Consider the following 19031-nt stretch of genomic DNA (forward strand, 5'->3'; position numbering starts at 1 on the left):
GGGGAGGTTCTGTGTTGTAATGAGCTGAAATGGCTGAGGTATGGATTTTTATGGAAGAAAAAGGACAGGCCCTTGTGAAGCATCTCAGTTAAGTATTGCAAAATTTGAGGAATGTTGGGCACTGCTGTGCTTATCCCTTGAGATTGATTCCAGGCACAGAACCTTTTCCATTTGTCAGCATAAGATTTTCTAGTACTAGGTCTTCTCGCCTCCAAAATAACATCCATCACAGGTTTGCTCCATCTCAGGTTTGCTGAGAGATGCTAAGGGTGAATTTAGGTGATTAGCTACGCTGCAAGATTCAAAGTTTGGAGCAGAGTGTGCAGAATTTGGTTGTTCTGCTGAGACAGTAAGGTGTCTGAGGCAGGTGCCATGGTGGAAGGTGACACTGCACAGGAGTGGGTACTAGTGTTGGCGAGGCCAGTCTGGAGCAATCAAAATAATTTTTGGTTTGTCCTGTTTGACTTTTAGAACTTTGGAGAGCAGAGGGGGAAAGGCATAGACTGATAGGTTTTTCCAGCTGAAGGATAGAGCATCCACTTGGCAGGCTTTTTTGTGATTTCTTGTGCAAAATTTGTCCAATTGATCGTTCTGGGGTCAGGCAAAAAGGTCTATGTCTGGGCTCCCCCATTTGCGTGTCAACATGTTGAAAATCCGTGGTTCCAGTTTCCATTCGTGTGGGTCCATGAGATTTCTGTTTAGTTAGTCTGCCAGAGTATTTAGCTTTCCTGGCAGGAATTGAGCTTGTAGTTGTACTTGATAGGTCAAGGCCGTGTTCCACAATGCCATGGCTAGTTTGCAAAGGGGGTAGGAGTGTGTACCACCCCTGCTTATGTACCACATAACCATGGTGTTGTCTATCATTAATTGTCCTGGATGAAGGTAGTCCTTGAAGGCAGTTGGTGCATTCTGTACAGCTAGCATTTCTTTTTGACTGATATGAAGGTGCATTTGATTTGGGCTCCATTTGCCCAGAATGCACTTCCCTGCCAGATGAGCCCCCCAAGCATAGTCTGTTGAGTCTGTAGTTAGGGTGTGGGCAGCAGGGGGTGGTATGAATGGCAGTTCCTTGTTTTGGTGGCAGGCCTCTGCCCACCATAGCAATTCCAGGCTTAGGCAAGGTAGGATAGGAATCATTGTTTCCAGGCTGCGACAATGGTGACTCCATAGACTTTTTGAGTACCATTGTAGTTCTCACATGCAGTCTTGCATATGGAATTAGAAGAATGCAGGAGGCCATGAACCCAAAGGCTTGCAGTATTTGTCTTGCAGATAGCAGGGTTTTGTGGCCACCTGTTTGAAGTAAGTCACAAAATGAATTTACTTCTCAGGCATAAGTAAAGCCATCTGGGCAGTTGTATTCAAGCTTGCACCTAGGAATGTAATTTTTTGGGAGGGTACCATTTGTGATTTCATTTTGTTTATAGTGTACCCTAGACAAGTTAGAACCCTTTTTACAAACGCCAGATGTTTTAGAAGAATGTCCTTGTTTTCTGCCTGAATTACACAATCAACCAGGTATGGATATATTTGAATATTTCTTTGCCTGCAAAATGCTATTACTGGAGCCAGGCATTTTGTAAAGACCCTGGGCGCAGTAGATAAGCCAAAGGGCAGTGCAGAGAACTGGTAATGCAAGAAGCCTGCTTTGAAGCAGAGGTATCTTCTGCAAGATTCCCCGATGAGGATATACAGGTAAGCCTCTTAAATCTAGGGTTGCCAACCAGGCATCTTTGCCTAGCATAGGAAGTAACTGGTGAAGAGTCAGCATCTTGAATTTTGGGATGTCCAGAAAGGTGTTTAGAGTAGATAAGTTCAGAATTGGACGCCAAGATTTGTCTTTTCTGGGTACCAGGAAAAGTCTTGAATAGAAACCTTGTCCCTTTTTCCTCTTCTGGTACTAGCTGAATAGCCCCCATGCTCATGAGGATAAGTACTTGTTTCTGGGCCTCTGCCCACTGATTTGGGGGCAGGTCTGACCATCTGTTTGAAATTTGCAATGTGGAAATGAAATCTGTATCCCTGGGATACTACATTTAAAACCAATTTTGTCCTGGGTTATAAGTTGCCAGTTTTTTGTATGAAAAGCCAGTTTTTCCCCCCAAAGGGGCAGCTAAAAGGTAAGCGCTTGGTAAGTGTAAAGGGAAGTCATGGAGACTGCTTACCATAGGGAGGTGTCTTGTTGTTTCCATATTTGGAAGAGGAGGCACCCCCATTGTTTTGTTCTGAAAATCCCTTGGGACTGAAACCTGGTGCCTTTGAAATGTCTGGGTTGTCTTGAGTGGCTCTAGAAGGAACTGGAAAGGACCAGTTCTTAGTAGGTCAGTGTCTACTAATCTTGGAGGTTGTACTTGAAAGAAATCTTTCACATTTTGCATAAATTTAGCTTTACCTTCCATCTTTTTTAGAACTTCTTCAGCCTTATTACCAAAGAGACAGTCCTGCTGTAAAGGAGCATCTAACAATTTTGCTTTAACGTGTTCAGGCAGATTTTGCTGAGCCAAGCATGCCTTCTTAGCACAGACCCAGTTACAGCAGCCCTGCAAGACACCTCCAAAGAATCAAAATCACATTGCAAAGTATGTTTTCCAACTTGTTCAGCTGAATGCAATAAATCCTGTAAATCTTTATTTTCCACACAGTCAGAAATCATGATTTTCTGTTTAAGCAGTCCCATGATATGCTGCTGATATTTTAGCATATGAAATTGACAGTTTAAAGCCCCGATTGTCAGGGGTTACTGAAGTGTAAACCTTCTTACCCCATCTATCCAGCGTCCCGGAATCTCTATCAGAAGGGGTAGGATTTTTAGCAGTTGAAGCCTTAATGCCCTTGGGACCCTGAGAAATGGTTTCAGGATCTGTAACAGGATTTTTGAAAAGGAATTTGTGGGAGTCAGGAACCCTGTAGTATCTGTCTGGCTTACAAGGAGCCAGAGGCAGAGAATCAAGAGACGCGCTAGATTCTGAAAAATCAACAATGTCCAGAACAGGGGTATAGCCAAAGGCCTATACTGAGGAAGAAAATCCCCAAGTCTCTTTTCAGATTCAGAAAAATCCTGACTTTCCCTGTGGAATGTTCCTTTAAGGTATGCAAAAGTTTCCCCAAGGAGAAATTTCTCAGGGGACAAAGCAGGAGGAATGAAATCTCTGCATCAGAGAGTCCCTATAAGTAGTATAGACAGTCCTGTTCATTAGAGCCAAGAAATATATATCTGTTCAGAAGATTTATAATCAACATCTGCCCTGGGCCTCTAGAGGGGGGACCTCAGTTGGAGAAGTACCAAATCTTCAGCCTGGCCATTTTGACTTTTTGATTTTTTAGGAGCCCGGCCTAGACATGTGGCTCATGGCATTTATAGGTCAATTTTGGCCTTAGTTTGAATTTACGCCTAATATGAAGACAAATGTATAGGTGGAAAACACCTCCCTGTAGCCTGCAGCACAGCTAGCTGCCCGTGCTCCAAGGTTCAGACATCCGTATCCAATATAGAGAGCATCTTGTGTGACATTGGACTCTAATACCCAGTAGAGAGGCTCTCTATAGAGAAGTAGCGGAATCAGGGCCGCAAAGCTCCCTCTGTGAGTAACTCACTGGCGGCTCCCACTTAGAAGCCAGTGGTTTTTTGGGACCTCAACAGCCCGCGGTCTTTCTTTCTCATTTTGCTTTAGGTGACTACACCGAAGACATTTTTTAAAAAAGTGAAAGCAAAATAAAAAGAAGCAAAAAGCAAAGATGTTTGAAAGTGCACGCAAGCAAAGTTAGCTTGTTAAACTCTAGCATGTCAGAACACCCAGACGCCATGGTCCGGCTTCCAGGCAAGAAAATACATACACAATGAAATCCCTTAGAAATGAATTACTTTCCAAGTAATAATACAAGTATCTACTGACATCAGTAAGGAGCAAGAAAAGCAAGAAGACTGGTACTTCAATGCTGAAGCTAGCGGATCTGGAAACTCTGAAACTCAAACCAGGAGTCGCCGACCGCACAAACTCGCTTCGCTTGCTTCTGCATGCTTAGCAGACTAATATAAAGCGGCGGCAAAGACATTTTATACCTGACCCGCTAATGGAAGAAACGACAGCAGAAGATGTGACGACTTTGTTAAGGGGTATTAATTGACCCAAACTAAAGTAGACTGGGCGACACGTGAAGACTGGTAAACTCAAAAAAACACGAAGAACACTACTCCTCTTTAAAAGGGATTCTAAAATTAAAAGCCTGGGTAGGAACTAAGAAATGAAATGATCAAACTCAGAAAAAGTAGAGAACTCATTCAGCATCCAACAGGTCCTTGTTTTCAACTTGCTCCTTTTTCTTTTTGAGAAACAATTGTATGAAGTAGATGAAAGCCTTGGGCTGTCTCTATCAATATTGAAAGTGGCATAACCAAACGTTAGAAAATGGATTGATATTGGGATGCTGGATCCCGATGGATGAGATGAGGAAAGAATCCGAAAGGAGATCCGGAGAAGGCTTCAGTATTCAAGGAGTAAAAAAGGGAAACCAGGTGAGAGAAAAAGAAGGTATAAAGTGAAGAATGAAGGGGCAATGAAGATGACGGAGCCCTTAAGCTAATTTGCTCTCTAAGAATTTGTGAATCAAAGGAAGAGAGCATAACCATAAAGGAGACCAGGAGACTAAGCATGGACTACATCTCTATTTGCTGGGATAATGGGGGAGAGAGAGAAAGCAAGGTGCTGTACATGTTGTACATCCCAGTAAGAAGACAGAGACTCCATGACTCAGAGTGTAGGAATGGGCAGAATTAAATTGTCCACCAACATGGATCTGGTTTATGAAATGAACATTGCAACTAGTTTCCCCAGAACGGAACCATTCCCATTCACAGAAACATGCATTCAGAAAGAGAGGGATAGATTTTAGGGTTACTTACTTTCAGCTGACGTCTGTAGACCACAGATATGTTGGTCTGAACTTAGAGTCCTTACAGGAATAGCATCCCTGAAAGCTGCTCCGTAACAAGAAAAAGGACTGCCTATCCCCTTTAGTGGACTGCCCATCAGATTGGTCATTTTGGGGACCACATGCCCTGACCATTCTCTTGGGAGTGTATCACCCCCTCACCCACCTGGGAGTCTTCCTCCATCACTGCCCCCACTGAGATGGCACTCCACCAGGCTACTAATCACAGATAGGCAAGGTCAGAATAAATCTGTCAATAGCAAACTGGTTAACTAGACTAAAAATTGAGGTTAACTTGTCTTAAGGAAATAGGAAGATTTTATAGTCCACCGAAACTGAGAAATAGAAGAATGAAGTACAAGGAAATGATACTACAGAAAACAAGTGAAAGGATCATACCTGCTACACGAGCCATAGCAGTAGATTAAGTTAGGTTCTGCTAGCTACAGCCAGTGCTTACAACAGACGGTTCGAGTCAGTCAGGCTGGGTCGGTGGTCGGTAGATTCCCTGTCCTCAGAGGCCGACCGTTGTCCTGCCGCCGGCCGGTTGTCGGCGAGTGCGACAAAGTATAAAGGAACCTGCCGACCCATTTCTTTCAGCATTTGCAGTTGTAGATGTCAGGCGCCCCAGATCTTGGCAAACATAAATTGCAAAAAAAAAATGGCAAAATAATCAAAACAGAAGTCAAAAAAATACATCTATAAAAGAAGAATAATCCAATTGTTGTATGAGGAAGTGAAATAAGTAGCCCCAATTGGTTCCAAAAGGGAAGAAGGAATTGAGGGTAGCTGCAGCTACTACTCAAGATCTACTCACATATGGTAGGTACAACTGCGTACCAGTCTCCATCGCAATACAGCTGCAGTCATAACAGAGAGGTAGAAACCTAATACTAGCTAGGGTAGTGGTAAGAAGTTGAAGAAGGTGGCAGGATGATGCCCTGCAAGCAGGCAGTGAGTGTGCCTCAGCGCCTGGTTGAGGGAGTAGGTAGTGGCAGTGCCGTGCTTGAGTGTGCATTTGGTCCCAAGTGGCTGCTTCCTAAAAATATCTTTTGAGGAACCCCCCTGAGGGCAGCCAGCAGCAGTGGCCCCCTGTGGAGAGAGTAGTGGTGATGCCCGGTAGGTACAGCTTTGGTGTGATAAAAGAGCAACAGAACGCATGCCAGTGGGCTTTCATCCATTCCGAGATTGTTCGAAACACGCTACTTGAGCACCTGTAGTGGGACAAGAAGTCTTGAGGGATTCTGATTTGGAATTTGTTTGCTTCTGTCCCAATAATAACGGAGCTTGTCTGCCAGGAATGAAAAAGGAGCTCTCCCCTTGTTTTGGTTGTTTTGTGGTGTATGTTAAAGGAAAGTATTAGCCCTGATCCTGGGCTACCCCTGATACCAAAATGAAGGAAAAATGAAGGATTGGACTTAGAAGGAAACTCTGTCGATGAAAGGCTGCACAGCCATGAGGTACAGTTAGTTCAAACTTGTCCCTGAGGAAAAATGAGAGGAGGTAGTGCCAGATGAGGGGTTGTTTTCAGAAAACTGTGTTATACTTGTTAAAGGAAGGAGGAGGGTTGAGGGGTTTTTAAGGCTTGCACATTTGATGGAAACAGCTGGCCAAAAGGAGTACTGTTAGTTTTTCTAGAATGAAATTGAGGTAGACCTCTGAGAGAGAGGCTGAGGGTGAGAGAATAAATCTTAATCATACTCACTGCAGAGAAAGACTGGGTGCATTGATGATGGAGGAGAATAGAATGAAAGTCCAAGGTAGTTGACCCGGCTACTGACTGTAAACAGTTTTAATTAAACTTTTCAGATCCAGACTTCTAGCAGTTGTGATTTATTTGAGTAGTTAGCTCTATTTTCATGGAGTATGCTTTTCTAGAAGTGCTTTCTCCAAAATGACCAGACACCCAGCCTTTCTGAGAGTAGGGTCTGCTGCAGGAATTTAATCTGACTGGCCTCAGCTAGAGTAAGATAAGTGACTGAAGGACTGAAGAGTTTTGTGCTTGTGCTTGAGGGTCAGTAGAAGAGCTATTTCAGTGGTGGGGAATGCTGAGGGGAAATTACCAGGCTCTAGGCTGTGGGTACACAGTGAGCAATGAGGCCAGGTTCCAGTTTTGTCTGCTCATAAGAGTTTATTCCACCTGGCTTTTAATGGAACTTTGGCTCCAGGCCTGTGGATGAAAGGTCCTTGAGCAGAATTTTGTCAATTGGTAATTTCTGTGGGTGGCAAAGAGATCTATGTCTGGCCTTCCCAATGCTTGAATTATCATTGTAAAAACTTGAGGATGCAACTTCCATTTGTGTGGATCTGTCATATTTCTGCTCAGGTTGTCTGCCAGTGTGTTTTCCTTTCCTGGCAGGAATTGTGCTTGAAGTTGGATTTGCAATTCCAGAGCCGTGTTCCAAAGGGACATGGCTAATCTGCACAGGGGATATGAATAAGTTCCTCCCTGTTTGTTTATGTACCACATCACTGTGGTGTTGTCTGTTCTTATCAATAGCTGCCCTGGATGCAGTAGGTCTTTGAAAGCCATAATAGCATTTATTACTGCTAGCATTTCCTTTTGATTGATGTATAGGTGCTTTTCTTTTTGTGACCATTTGCCCTGAATGCACCGATCTGTCATGTGCGCCCCCCAGACGTAGTCAGAGGAGTCTGTTGTGATGACTTGATTTGCTTGAGGCTTGCAGAATGGGAGACCTATGTTTCTTTGGCATGCTTGAACCCACCACAGAAATTCCTTTTGAAGACATGGAATCAGTGGTATGATTGTTTCCAAACTGTGGCTGTGTTGAGACCATAAGTTTTTTTAGGTACCATTGAAGTTTCCTCATATGCAGCTTTGCACATGGGATTAGTAGGATGTAAGATGTCATGAAACCCAGAGCCTGCAGGATTTTCCTTGCAGTAAGCCTGGTGAAGGTTGCCAGTTTTCTGAAGTATTGAGTTAATTGCCCTTGTTTCTCTGGCGTGACGTAGGCCATCTGGGTGTTTGTATCCAAGCTGGCACCCAGGAAGATTATTGTTTGAGAGGGTATTAGTCTTGACTTTTTGTTGACTGCGTAGCCCAGAGATTTCAACAACATTATTACAAACACCAGGTGTTTCAGAAGAGTGTGTTTGCTGTCCGCTTGGATCAGGCAGTCGTCCAGATATGGGTATATTTGTATCCCTTGAAGTCTGCAGAAGGCAATTACTGATGCCAGGCATTTCGTGAACACTCTGGGCGCAGTAGATAAGCCAAAAGGTAATGCAGAGAATTGATAATGGGATGAACCTGCAAGAAATCTGAGGTATCTTCTGCAATCTTGTCTGATTGGGACATGCAGGTATGCCTCCTTGAGGTCCAATGTCACCAGCCAAGACTCCTTGCCCAGCATGGGAAGAAGTTGCAGTAATGTGAGCACCTTTAACTTTGGTACGAGTAAATATGTGTTTAGGATGGATAGGTCCAAAATAGGTCTCCAATCTTTGCCCTTCCTTGGTACCAGGAACAGTCTGGAATAAAAACCTTGACCCTGTTCTTGTGCAGGTACCTCTTGAATAGCCTTCATGTCCATGAGATCTGAAATTTGTTTTTGTGCCTCTGCCCTTTGATTGTGTGGCAGGTTTGGCATGCCTCTCATTTTTGGAAGGGTGTGAAAGTGGAATCTGTAGCCTCTGTCTATAATGTCCAGGATCCATTTGCCTTTTGTGACAATATGCCAATTGTTCGAAAATAATGCCAGTTTTCAGCCTAAAGGTGCTGCCATTTGAGCCTTGCTTGGCAAGCAAAGGGGAAAGTCATCGAGTCTGCTTTCTGAATGGCTGTGAACTATCCTCACCCCCTCTTGGTGTAGGTGTTTGCCATTGTCTGCCTCTAAATGATCCCTGAGATTGCCCCCTACCTCTCGGGCGCCTGTATCTACCTCTGAGGTCTGTCTGTGGCTGGAAAGGACCAATTTTCTGAAGGCCAATTTCTACTGAAACGTGGCATTTGTACTTGTAGGAAATCTTTCACTGTTTGCATTGATTTTGCCTTTTTCTCCATTTTCTTTAATACCTCCTCAGCTTTAACACCAAACAATACATCTTTTTGAAGAGGTGCATCTAGTAACTTAGCTTTGACATGATCTGGTAAGGTTTGCTCTAAGCCAAGCATGTCTACGTATGACTGATCCTGTAACAGCAGCTCTACAAGAGGCTTCTAAAGCATCAAAACCACATTGCAAGGTATGTTTACCCACTTGCTCTGCACTGTGCAACAAATCCTGCAACTCCTTCAAGTCTGGTTGTTCAGGTTGTGACATTTTGCTTTTCAACTGAGATAAAAACTGTTGATACTTTAACATATGGAACTGACAGTTTAATGCCCTCATGGATAAAGTGGCCAGTGGCCAAGGTGTATACCTTTTTACCCCACCTTTCTAGAGCTCTGGAATCTCTCTCTGAAGGTAATGGATTTTTGGCAGTGGAGGCCTTAATTCCCTTGGGACCCTGTGAAATAGTTTCTGGGTCAGCCGTATGGCTTTTGTATAGGAATTGGTGTGAATCAGGCACCCTGTAATACCCGTCAGGCTTGACTGGAGGTAAAGAATCTGGGTTAAGGCTGGCTTCTGAATACACATCATCTAATATATCTAAGACAGGAGGAATAGCCAGAAGCCTGTGCTGAGGGAGCAAGAGGAAATCCCTGAGCCTTTTCTTTGAGTCGGAGTACTCTTGGCCTTCCCAGTGGAAGTGTTCCCTCAAGGTATGCAAGGTTTCCCCAAAAGAGTAATCCTCAGGGGGGGAGACAGAGGGAATGGACTCCTCTGCATCAATCTTCGAAAGAGGAGTAAGAATGTTCCTGGTCCTCAGAATGCTCTTAAGTAATGGAGGTCAGAGGAAAGATATTCTTCCTCCACTCTGGGCCTTTTGTCCGGGGGGGGGTTGAGAACCCCTGATAAGAGTAATCAAATCCTCAGCCATTCTGAGCATCTGCTTCTTAGGCATGGGGCCTTGAGATGGGTCCTGTGGAACTTGCCTTTTAGAATGCATGGCTGCTTTAGATTTAGTATAAGCCTTAATGGAAAAAGAAGGCCTGAAGGCACCTTGAGTGGTGGCAGGCCTGTCTGAATTCTGAGTTTCCCCACCAAGAGTGACTTCAGTATCTGTAGTCGGGGTGTGGGCCGAAGAGCCTGAGACCTCGGGCACAGGAGACACCACTAATGAAGTGTCATCGGTAGTCAGGGGCTGCGTAGGCACCTAGCTGAGAACCGGAGCACATGTAGTCGGCTTTAGCGTGGTGTCAGTAGAAGTCACGGACCTCATATGTCGGTCCTTATCTTTACGTCGTTTACTCAAAATTGGTGTCGGAGTATCCGACGACATGTTGTAATTAAACTTTTTGCCACAATAGTGTTGGGAACTCCAACGCTAATAGTGCGTCTGTTGAATGTAGCACAAAAACGACAGGCCGAGACGTCATGGTCTGGGCCTAAGCAAGGTATACAGAGGGAATGGAAATCCTTATGCGGTATTTGCTTCCCACATGAAATGCAATTAACTTTGTCTGACATCGGTCTGAGGCAAGAAAAGTTTCCCCAACGGGGTACTTAGCTTTCTAGAAGTCTTGGGTTGAAAAATATTCGTAATCTCAGAAGCTGGTCGACCGGCACTTGCGAACTGCTTCTGCTTCGGGTACCGCGCGGCAAGAAAGACTGAAGAAAATGGCGTCGGCTGGTTCCTTTATACCCCTGACGCACTGACGTCAGGGAAGAAGCGACGACAACTGACGCCGGACCTAGACTTTGGAATTCGGCCGTCCGAGGACCCGCCTGACGGCAGGAGAACCCATCTGTTATGACTGCAGCTGTATGCACAATGAACATCTGATCTAGCACCTAAAATGTAGATGTCTGGAGGGGGCGGCGAGGAGCCAGTTCCCCAGATATGGAAACACTGAACCCTCTGACTCTCGTATGAGCAGCCACCACTGCCATGCATTTGAACATCCTGGGCTTGTGCAGAGTCCAAATGGGAGGGCTCTGAATTGACAGTGACTGGCTCCCAGCCAAAAAGCGTAGATGTATTGGGGAGTGCCCATCTACTTTGATGTGAATATGTATTTAGCACATCCAATCGTCCTTGTGAAGGAATGTCAGAATGGACTGTACTGTGACCACTCAAATTCGACTTCACATACTGGATTCAATTAGCTTAGATACAAAAAGTACAGTTGTGTACCTACCATAAATGTAGATGTTAGTGTGTATTCACTGTTGCAGTCATTACAACTGGGTTATCTGGCTACCCGCAGCGGGCCAGAATTCCAAAGTCTAGGTCCGGCAGCGGTTGCTGTCGCCTCCTCCCTGACGTCAGTGCGCCAGAGGTATAAAAGATGCAGCAGAAGCCACTTTCTTCAGTTTTTCTTGCCTCAGATGTCAGGTGCCCCCAAAAGGGTAGGCTAAAAATATGTCTATAAAGCACACATGCCACAAGTAACAAGTTTCCTTCATCTACAAGCAAATACACCACATAGGTTGTATAGAATAGAGAAGTACAGATAAGTCCCAGCAATGACAGGGGGATGGTGGGAGGGTAACCTGGACTGCAACAGTGAATACACTTGAACATCTACATTTATGGCAAGCATACACAACTGTACTATGTTCGTGTTTCACTGTTGCAGTCATTACAATTGGGTTGAATCCCAAAGCTAAGGTTGGGAGGCTGGAACTAAATAGAATTAGAAGCGGCTATGAGGCCCTGTAGGACTGCAGTGGCAAAGCCTGCCCTGGATTTGGAGTAGAGTGGTAAGTGGCAGTGCTTTGTAAAAGTATGCACTGAACTCCAGGTTGCAGCCTCTAAAATGCCTTTGGTTGGCACTCCTCTGAGGAAGGCTGCTGAAGTGGCTGCTGCTCTGGTTGAATGTGGCCTAATGCCCTTAGGCACTGATTTGCCATGTTGAGAATAGCATAAACTAATGCAGTGACCTATCCACTTGGAAATAGTCTGCTTTGAGATGGCCTTTCCTTGTGATCCTGCAGCATATGCTACCAGTAATTACTCAGTCTTTCTGAAAGCTTTGGTTCTGTCCAAGTAGAAGCGCAGTTGTCTATGTCCAAAGAATGCAGAAGTTTTTCACCCTTATTCTGTGGGTTTGGATAAAAGGTAGGCAAATGAATAGTTTGGTTGAGGGCCACAGTGGACACTACCTTAGGCATAAATATGGGGTTTGTCCTTAGAGAAACACTATCTGGATGACAAATGATAAAAGGTTCCACAGCCATGAGTACCTGTAGCTCAGACTAGTCTTGCAGAGGTTATTGCTAGGAGCAGAGCTGTTTTCCATGATAAAAATTTTGTGTCAGCTGTAGCGGGCTGGCTCAAAAGGAGGCAGAGTGAGTTTTTTCAAGACATAACTGAGGTCCCATGCAGGTATTGTTGATCTCCTTGGAGGCCATAAGTTTTTGGCTCCTCTGAGGTACTGCCTTAATAAAGGATGAGAAAAAATAGGTGGCTCAGTCTATTGTAATGAGCTGAAATGGCAGAGGCATGAATCTTAATTGATGAAAAGGATAGGCCTTTGTCCAGCATCTCAGTTCAGTATTGTAAAATTTGAGGGATATTTGGAACAGTCATGTTCATTCCTTGTGCCAAGCACAGAATGTCTTTCATTTGTCTTCATAAGATTTTCTGGAACTGGGCCTCCTGGCCTCCAAGATGACATCCATCACCGCTTTAGAAAGGGGTGCGTTTTGAATGACTACATTATCCGCCATGCTGTCAGATTTAAGGTCCTGAGTTGGCTGTGCAGAATCTGATTGTTTTGTTGGGTCAGTAAGTGAGGAATAGGAGGTAATGCCCACATTGGGCATTGAATCATGTTCCTGAGGATTGGGTACCAGTGCTGGCGGGGCCAGTCTGGGGCAATCAGTATCATTTTTGGCTTCTCGTCTGACCTTTAGGAGTACCTTGGGGGGGACGGGGGACAGTGGGGGAAAGGCATATACTGTTAGGTTTTGCCAGCTGAAAGATACAGCATCCACTTTCCATGCTTACTTGTGATAACTCCTTGTGCAGAATCTCTGTAGTTGGCAGTTGTGAGGGGAGGCAAATAGATGTCCGAGCATCCCCAATTCCTTGCTATCATGCTGAAGACTTGTGGATCCAATTTCAACTCGTGGGGATCCATGAGGTTTCTGCTTAGTTCATCTGCCAGAGTATTTATCCCTCCTGGCAAGAATTGTGCTTGCAGATGTACCTGGTAAGTCAATGCTGTGCCTCGCAAAGTCATGGCTAGTCTGCAAAGGGGGTAGGAATGTGCGCCTCCCTGCTCGTTTTATGTACCACGATTGTAGTATTGTCAGCCCTTATCAGTAGCTGTCCTGGATGAAGTAGGTCCTTGAAAGCTGTCAGGGCATTTTGAACACCTAGCATCTCTCTTTGGTTGATATGTAGATTCATTTGGATTGCGGACCATGAGCCCTGAATACATCTTCCTGCCATGTGAGCCCCCAGGCATAATCCGATGCATCTGTTGTCAATGTTTGCCTGGCTGGGGGTATGGTGAATGGCTGCCCCTTGTTGTGGTGACAGGCCTTTGCCCACCATTGAAACTCCTGTTGCAGGTAGGGAATGAGTGTAATTATAGTTTCCAGGCTGTGGCAATGTTGAGTCCAAACACTTTTTAGATACCATTGTAGTTTCCTCATATGCAGTCTTGCATATGGAATTAGCAGAATGCAGCATGCCATGAAGCCCAAAGCCTGCAGAACTTTTCTTGCAGTTACCTGGGTGTTTGTTGCCAACGTTTTGAAATAAGTAGTCAGTTGCCTTTGTCTGGCATGAGATAAGCCATCTGGGCAGTTGTATTTAAGCTTGCACCAGGGAATATCTCTTGAGAGGGTACAAGTTTTGATTTCTTTGTTTACTGTGCGCCCTAGGAATGTTAAATCTTTTTACAAACGCCAGATGCTGTAGTAGTGTGTCCTCCTCTGCTTGAATAAAGCAGTCATCCAAGTAAGGATATATTTGTATTCCTCTGTCTGCAAAAAGCAATTGCTGGTGCCAGGCATTTTGTGAAAACCCTGGGCACAGTAGATAAGCCAAAGGGCAGTGCAGAGAATTGGTAGTGCATTGAGCCAGCTATGAATCTGAGGTATCGTCTGCATGACTGATTGGAACATGCAGGTATGCCTCGTAAGTTACAAGCCAAGCCTTCTTGCCCAAATGGGCAGAAGCTGCTGCAGAGTCAACATTTTGAATTTTGGTATATCCAGGTATGTTTAGAATAGATAGGTCCAGTATTGGCCTCCATGCTTTGTCCTTTCTGGGCACCAAGAAAAGTAGAGTAAAATCCTTGTCCCTGCTCTTGCTGTGGTACTTGCTGAATGGCCCTTATGTCCGTGAGGGATGAAACTTGCTTTTGTGCCTCTGCCCATTGATTTTTTGGCAGGTCTGGCATACCGTTTGTCCTTAGCAGGGTGTGAAAGTGGAACCTGTAAGCTTGTGACACTATGTTCAAGACCCATTTGTCCTGGGTGATTAGGTGCCAGTTTTGAAAAAAAGTGCTAGTTTCCCCCCTAAAGGAGCTGCCAGAAGATAAGTGATTGGCGCTGGCAGGGGGGGAAGTCATTGGGACTGCTTTCTGTATAGCAGTGATTTGTCTTCTCTGCTTTTGGAGGTAGAAGCACCCCATTGTTTAGACCTGTATGAGCCTTGGGGCTGGGATCTGCCTCAAGGGTGTCTGTACCTGCCTCTTTGTGGCCTGACAGTGGAAAGGACCAATTCTTTGTAGGCCAGTGTCTGCTAAATCTTGGAGGCTGTACCTGTAAGAAATATTTGACTGTTTGCATAGATTTGGCTTTGTCCTCCATTTTCTTCAACACCTCTTCTGTTTTAACACCAAACAAGGTATCAAGCTGTAATGGAGCATCTAATAAGTTTGCTTTAACATGATCAGGCAGATTTTGTACCTTTAACCAAGCATGCCTCCTAATGACAGAACCCGTAACAGTGGCTCTGCAGGAGGCCTCCAAAGAATCAAAACCACATTGTAAAGTATGCTTTCCAACTTGTTCAGCTGCATGCAATAAATCCTGCACTTCTTTATTTTCTGCACATTCAGAATTTAACATTTTCTGTTTAAGCAGTGACAATGTATTGCTGATATTTAAGCATGTGAAACTGGCAATTTAAAGCCCTTATAGCCAAGGTAGCAGAAGTGTAAATCTTTTTTCCCCATCTGTCCAGTTACCTGGAATCTCTGTCAGAGGAGGTAGGGTTTTTTGCAGTGGAAGTCTTGACCCCCTTGGGACCCTGAGAGATGGTTTCTGGGTCAGCAGCAGAGTTTTTAAAAATAAATGTGTGGGAGACTGGGACCCTGTAGTATCTGTCTGGCTTAACAGGAGCTGGAGGTAAGGAGTCTGGAGTCAGACTGGACTCTGAAAATACATCTACAATGTCTAGCACAGGTGGAATATCCAGAGGCCTGTGCTGAGGCAGTAAAAGAAAATCTCTGAGCCTTTTCTTAGATTCTGAAGAATCTTGGCTCTCCCAGTGGAAATGCTCCCTCATAGTATGCAGTGTTTTCCCAAAAGAATATTCCTCAGGAGGAGAAGCTGAGGGGATAGATTCTTCAGCATCAGAATCCTCACAAGGAGGAAGAGTATTCCTGATCAGAAGAGGAATCAGATGAAATGGAAACCTGATCTGAAGATTCATATTCTACCTCTTGCCTAGGCCTCTTGTCAGGAGGGGGATGAGAACCCCTGATCCAAGTAATTAGGTCTTCGGCCATTTTGAGCATCTGTTTTTTAAGCATGGAGGCCTGTCCATGGGGTTGTTGTACTTGTTTCTTTGTCTTTAAAGCTGCTTTAGTATTTGCCTTTGTAGCTGTAGTTTTAACATATAATTGTGTAGGCCTGAAAATGCCCTCAGAAGTCTATGCCTGCTCAGTGGCTCCGGACCCATCCGAGGGAATGGTTTCCGAAGGTCCAATACCTTGAGTTTCTGTAGGCCTGGTTGACTCTACGTGGGAGTTGGTATCGGCCTGCGGCTCTAAAGTAGCGGCCGTCAGGGGCTGCGAAAGCGCCTCACTGAGAACCGGCGACTGGCCTAAAAGAAGCCTCGTCGTCAGTTTAGGACCTCGGATGCCTATCCTCTTTCCTTGCGTTTTTTGTAAACTCCAGTAGTAGTCGGCTGTTCCGACGGCATTATATAATTAAATCTTCTGCCAAAGTAATGAAATGCAAAATCGTACCGACGCTTAATAGTGTGTTGGTTAAATCTAGCACAAAGCAGAACAAGCAACGTTGTAGTCAGGGCCTAGGCAAGGAATGCAGTAAGAATGAAAATCCTTGAGGTATTTGCTTCCCACAAGAAATACAATTAACTTTTTCTGACATCGGTCTGGAGCAAGAAAAAAGTTTGCTTTTAATGAAGACTTCGGCTCTGAAATTCGAGCTTGAAAATCTCAGGAGTCGGCTGACCGGCACTTGCCAACGGCTTTTGCTTCGGGCACCGCATGGCAAGAAATACTGAAGAAAATGGCGTCGGCTGCATCTTTTATACCCCTGGCGCACTGACATCAGGGAGGAGGCGACAACAGACGCCGGGCCTAGACTATGGAATTCAGGCAGACTGCGGGTAGCTGGATAACCCAACTGTAATGACTAACAGTGAAACACTAATATCTGGTCTGAGGTCTCGAACTCTTGGGCACCCAAAAAAAAACATGAGCCAGTTCTGAACCCTATATGGTCTGGTGGGGCCTTCTAGATGACTTTTGTAGCAGCTTTTAAATTTCTATCACTGCATCTTGCCGTGTGAAACCTCAGGAAGTTTCTTCCTTTTGTGAAAAGGAAGTTGGAAAAATGGAATGAAAGCCTCTGGACTGGAAATTTAGCAGCCAGGTATCTAATGTTTGCCCAGGCTCAAGACATAGAAGGGACAGAACCAAAAGCTTCCAAAAATACAGATTCTTCAGGAGAGGGGTTTTGGAAGGCAAGCCACCTAAGGCCCCCTAAAATGTCTCTGAAGGAGATATCATTCGGTGGCGATCTGGGGAACTTTCCCCATCAAAATTGGTATCCTCCGTGAGACTCCACAAGAAAGACTATTGCGCTTCCTCTTGCACATTCTCTTTCTATGCACTTCCTCTGTGGGATGTTCAGGGGTGGTACAGGAAGAGGGGGAACTTCTACTTGAACTGGTTGGACATGTTGAAACTGGTTGTCCCTGTGGAGTACGTCAGATCAACTCAAGAGTTCAAAGCAGATGAGTGAAAAGAGGTAGGATTTAAAAATTGGAGGATTCTCTGGACAGAGAAAAAAACTTCATCCACAATCTCAAAGGCAGACAGACCCAGGGAAGCCTTAATCACCCAAGAGGAGCCAAATTTACAAGCAAAGGCAGATCTCAACCACCCTCGGATCTGTGCCTCCAAGATGAACCCAACTTGAACTGTCCAGAGCCACAGCTCAGAGGGGCAGTAATGGATCAGACAACATCCGAGTCAATCCTGGCCCCACGGATCCAATGCCAACACTTCGACTCAGGGACCTGATCAGATGGTATCAGAGCATAACTAGTCAGGGATAATGTCAGCGAAGAAGAAATAATCTTCGGATCCAACTCCGAACCACTTTGGGATTTTGGATCCTGGGACTCCAAAACAATTAGGATGTATCAGAAAAGAATATAGTGTGGGATAATGTAGGGAGACTCACAGATCCGATACAGGATGGAGCCGGTACTACTACCATCTAAAACTGAGCTCTGAAAAATTTTTGCATTACCCTATCTACATCCAGTTCTGAAACTTCTGGGAGGTGGTAGTGGATGGAGACCTAGAATGTCTCTTAAAATAAATACCAACAATGGTAAATTAAAGAAACTACCTTAAAAAGTAAATATAGACTACCACCTACAGTAAGAAAGAGAATATATAAAAATAACTCTCCTAAAGCCAGTGAGAAAACTGAGGAAGATAGAAAAGGTAAAAGACAAATAAAATAGCTTTTAAAAGTAGAAAAAGGGAATTAATTCAAATATTCAGTATACACCAGCTTGAGAAAGGAACATGCATCTGAACACAATTATGACCATTGAGATCTAAGGCAATGGGGATGGACTAAGGCATTATGGGTAGAGGGAGGAGCTGGAGAGTTGGTTCTGAAGTTTGGAGTGTGTGGCTGTCTCGAATCTAAACTCATGATTAAATCAACCCAACTGTGGGCAAATCTTCAATTACCCACACCCACTCATCGGTTGTTTAAATATAGGAAATAACTATGCAACAGGTGCTTTGGCAATTCTAGCCACCTGGTAGCTTGGTGGCTGGGTAGCTAGCATACATGGACTATGATATTTCAATACAACTCGAGACTTGTATCGAAAAGGAAGCTGAATATACAAACTGACATTTCGTTACATTGAGCGCATTTTTGGACTGCTTTTCAGTTTTGAAAACAGATTCCACTGCTTGAATTGTAATTGTTTTTTCACTAAGGCTGACAGCTGCAGCCAATAAACACCATTCACTCCTCTTTCCAAAAACACTGAAGTCTGCATGTCAAGCTCGAATAAAGTGTTGCGTTTCTGTGCTTAAATAGCTTATCACAGCATGTAGAGGTGTTCACCTTGCTGTCAAAGTTACTGTCATTTGCCACAAAGTAGAGTTGTGTACACTTACCATAAATGTAGATGTTAGAGTGTATTCACTGTTGCAGTCATCACATTTGGGTAATCTGCTGGCAGTTTACCCTCAGTCGGCCTGAATTCCAAAGTCTTGGGTCCTTCGTCAGTTGCCGTCTCCTCTTCCATGATGTCAGGTCATCAGGGGTATAAAACAAGCAGCAGACGCCATTGTCTTTAGTTTTTCTTGCCCCAGATGTCAGGTGCCCCTTCATCTACAAGCAAATACACCACAAAGGTTGTAGAAGATAGTGAAGGAAAAAGTAACTCCAGAATAAAAGGGGGATGGCAGGCAGGTAACCTGGACTGCAACAGTGAATACACTCGAACATCTACATTTATCGTAAGTGTACACAACTCTATGTTCTTCGTGTTTCACTGTTGCAGTCATTACATTTGGGTAGAGAGGCAAATAACGCTTTGTGTACGAATAGTAGCCT

General features: G+C 44.5%; 1 protein-coding gene across 1 annotated transcript in view; it reads right to left on the reverse strand.

The window, feature by feature from the left end:
* RNF10 (ring finger protein 10) overlaps positions 1–19031 on the reverse strand; it is a 2146785-nt gene that overhangs the window by 1644408 nt on the left and 483346 nt on the right. The window lies entirely within an intron of this gene.

This window comes from Protopterus annectens, chromosome 4.part0 (genome assembly GCF_019279795.1).
Source record: "Protopterus annectens isolate FY-2018-M chromosome 4.part0, PAN1.0, whole genome shotgun sequence".
Lineage (NCBI taxonomy): Eukaryota > Metazoa > Chordata > Ceratodontiformes > Protopteridae > Protopterus > Protopterus annectens.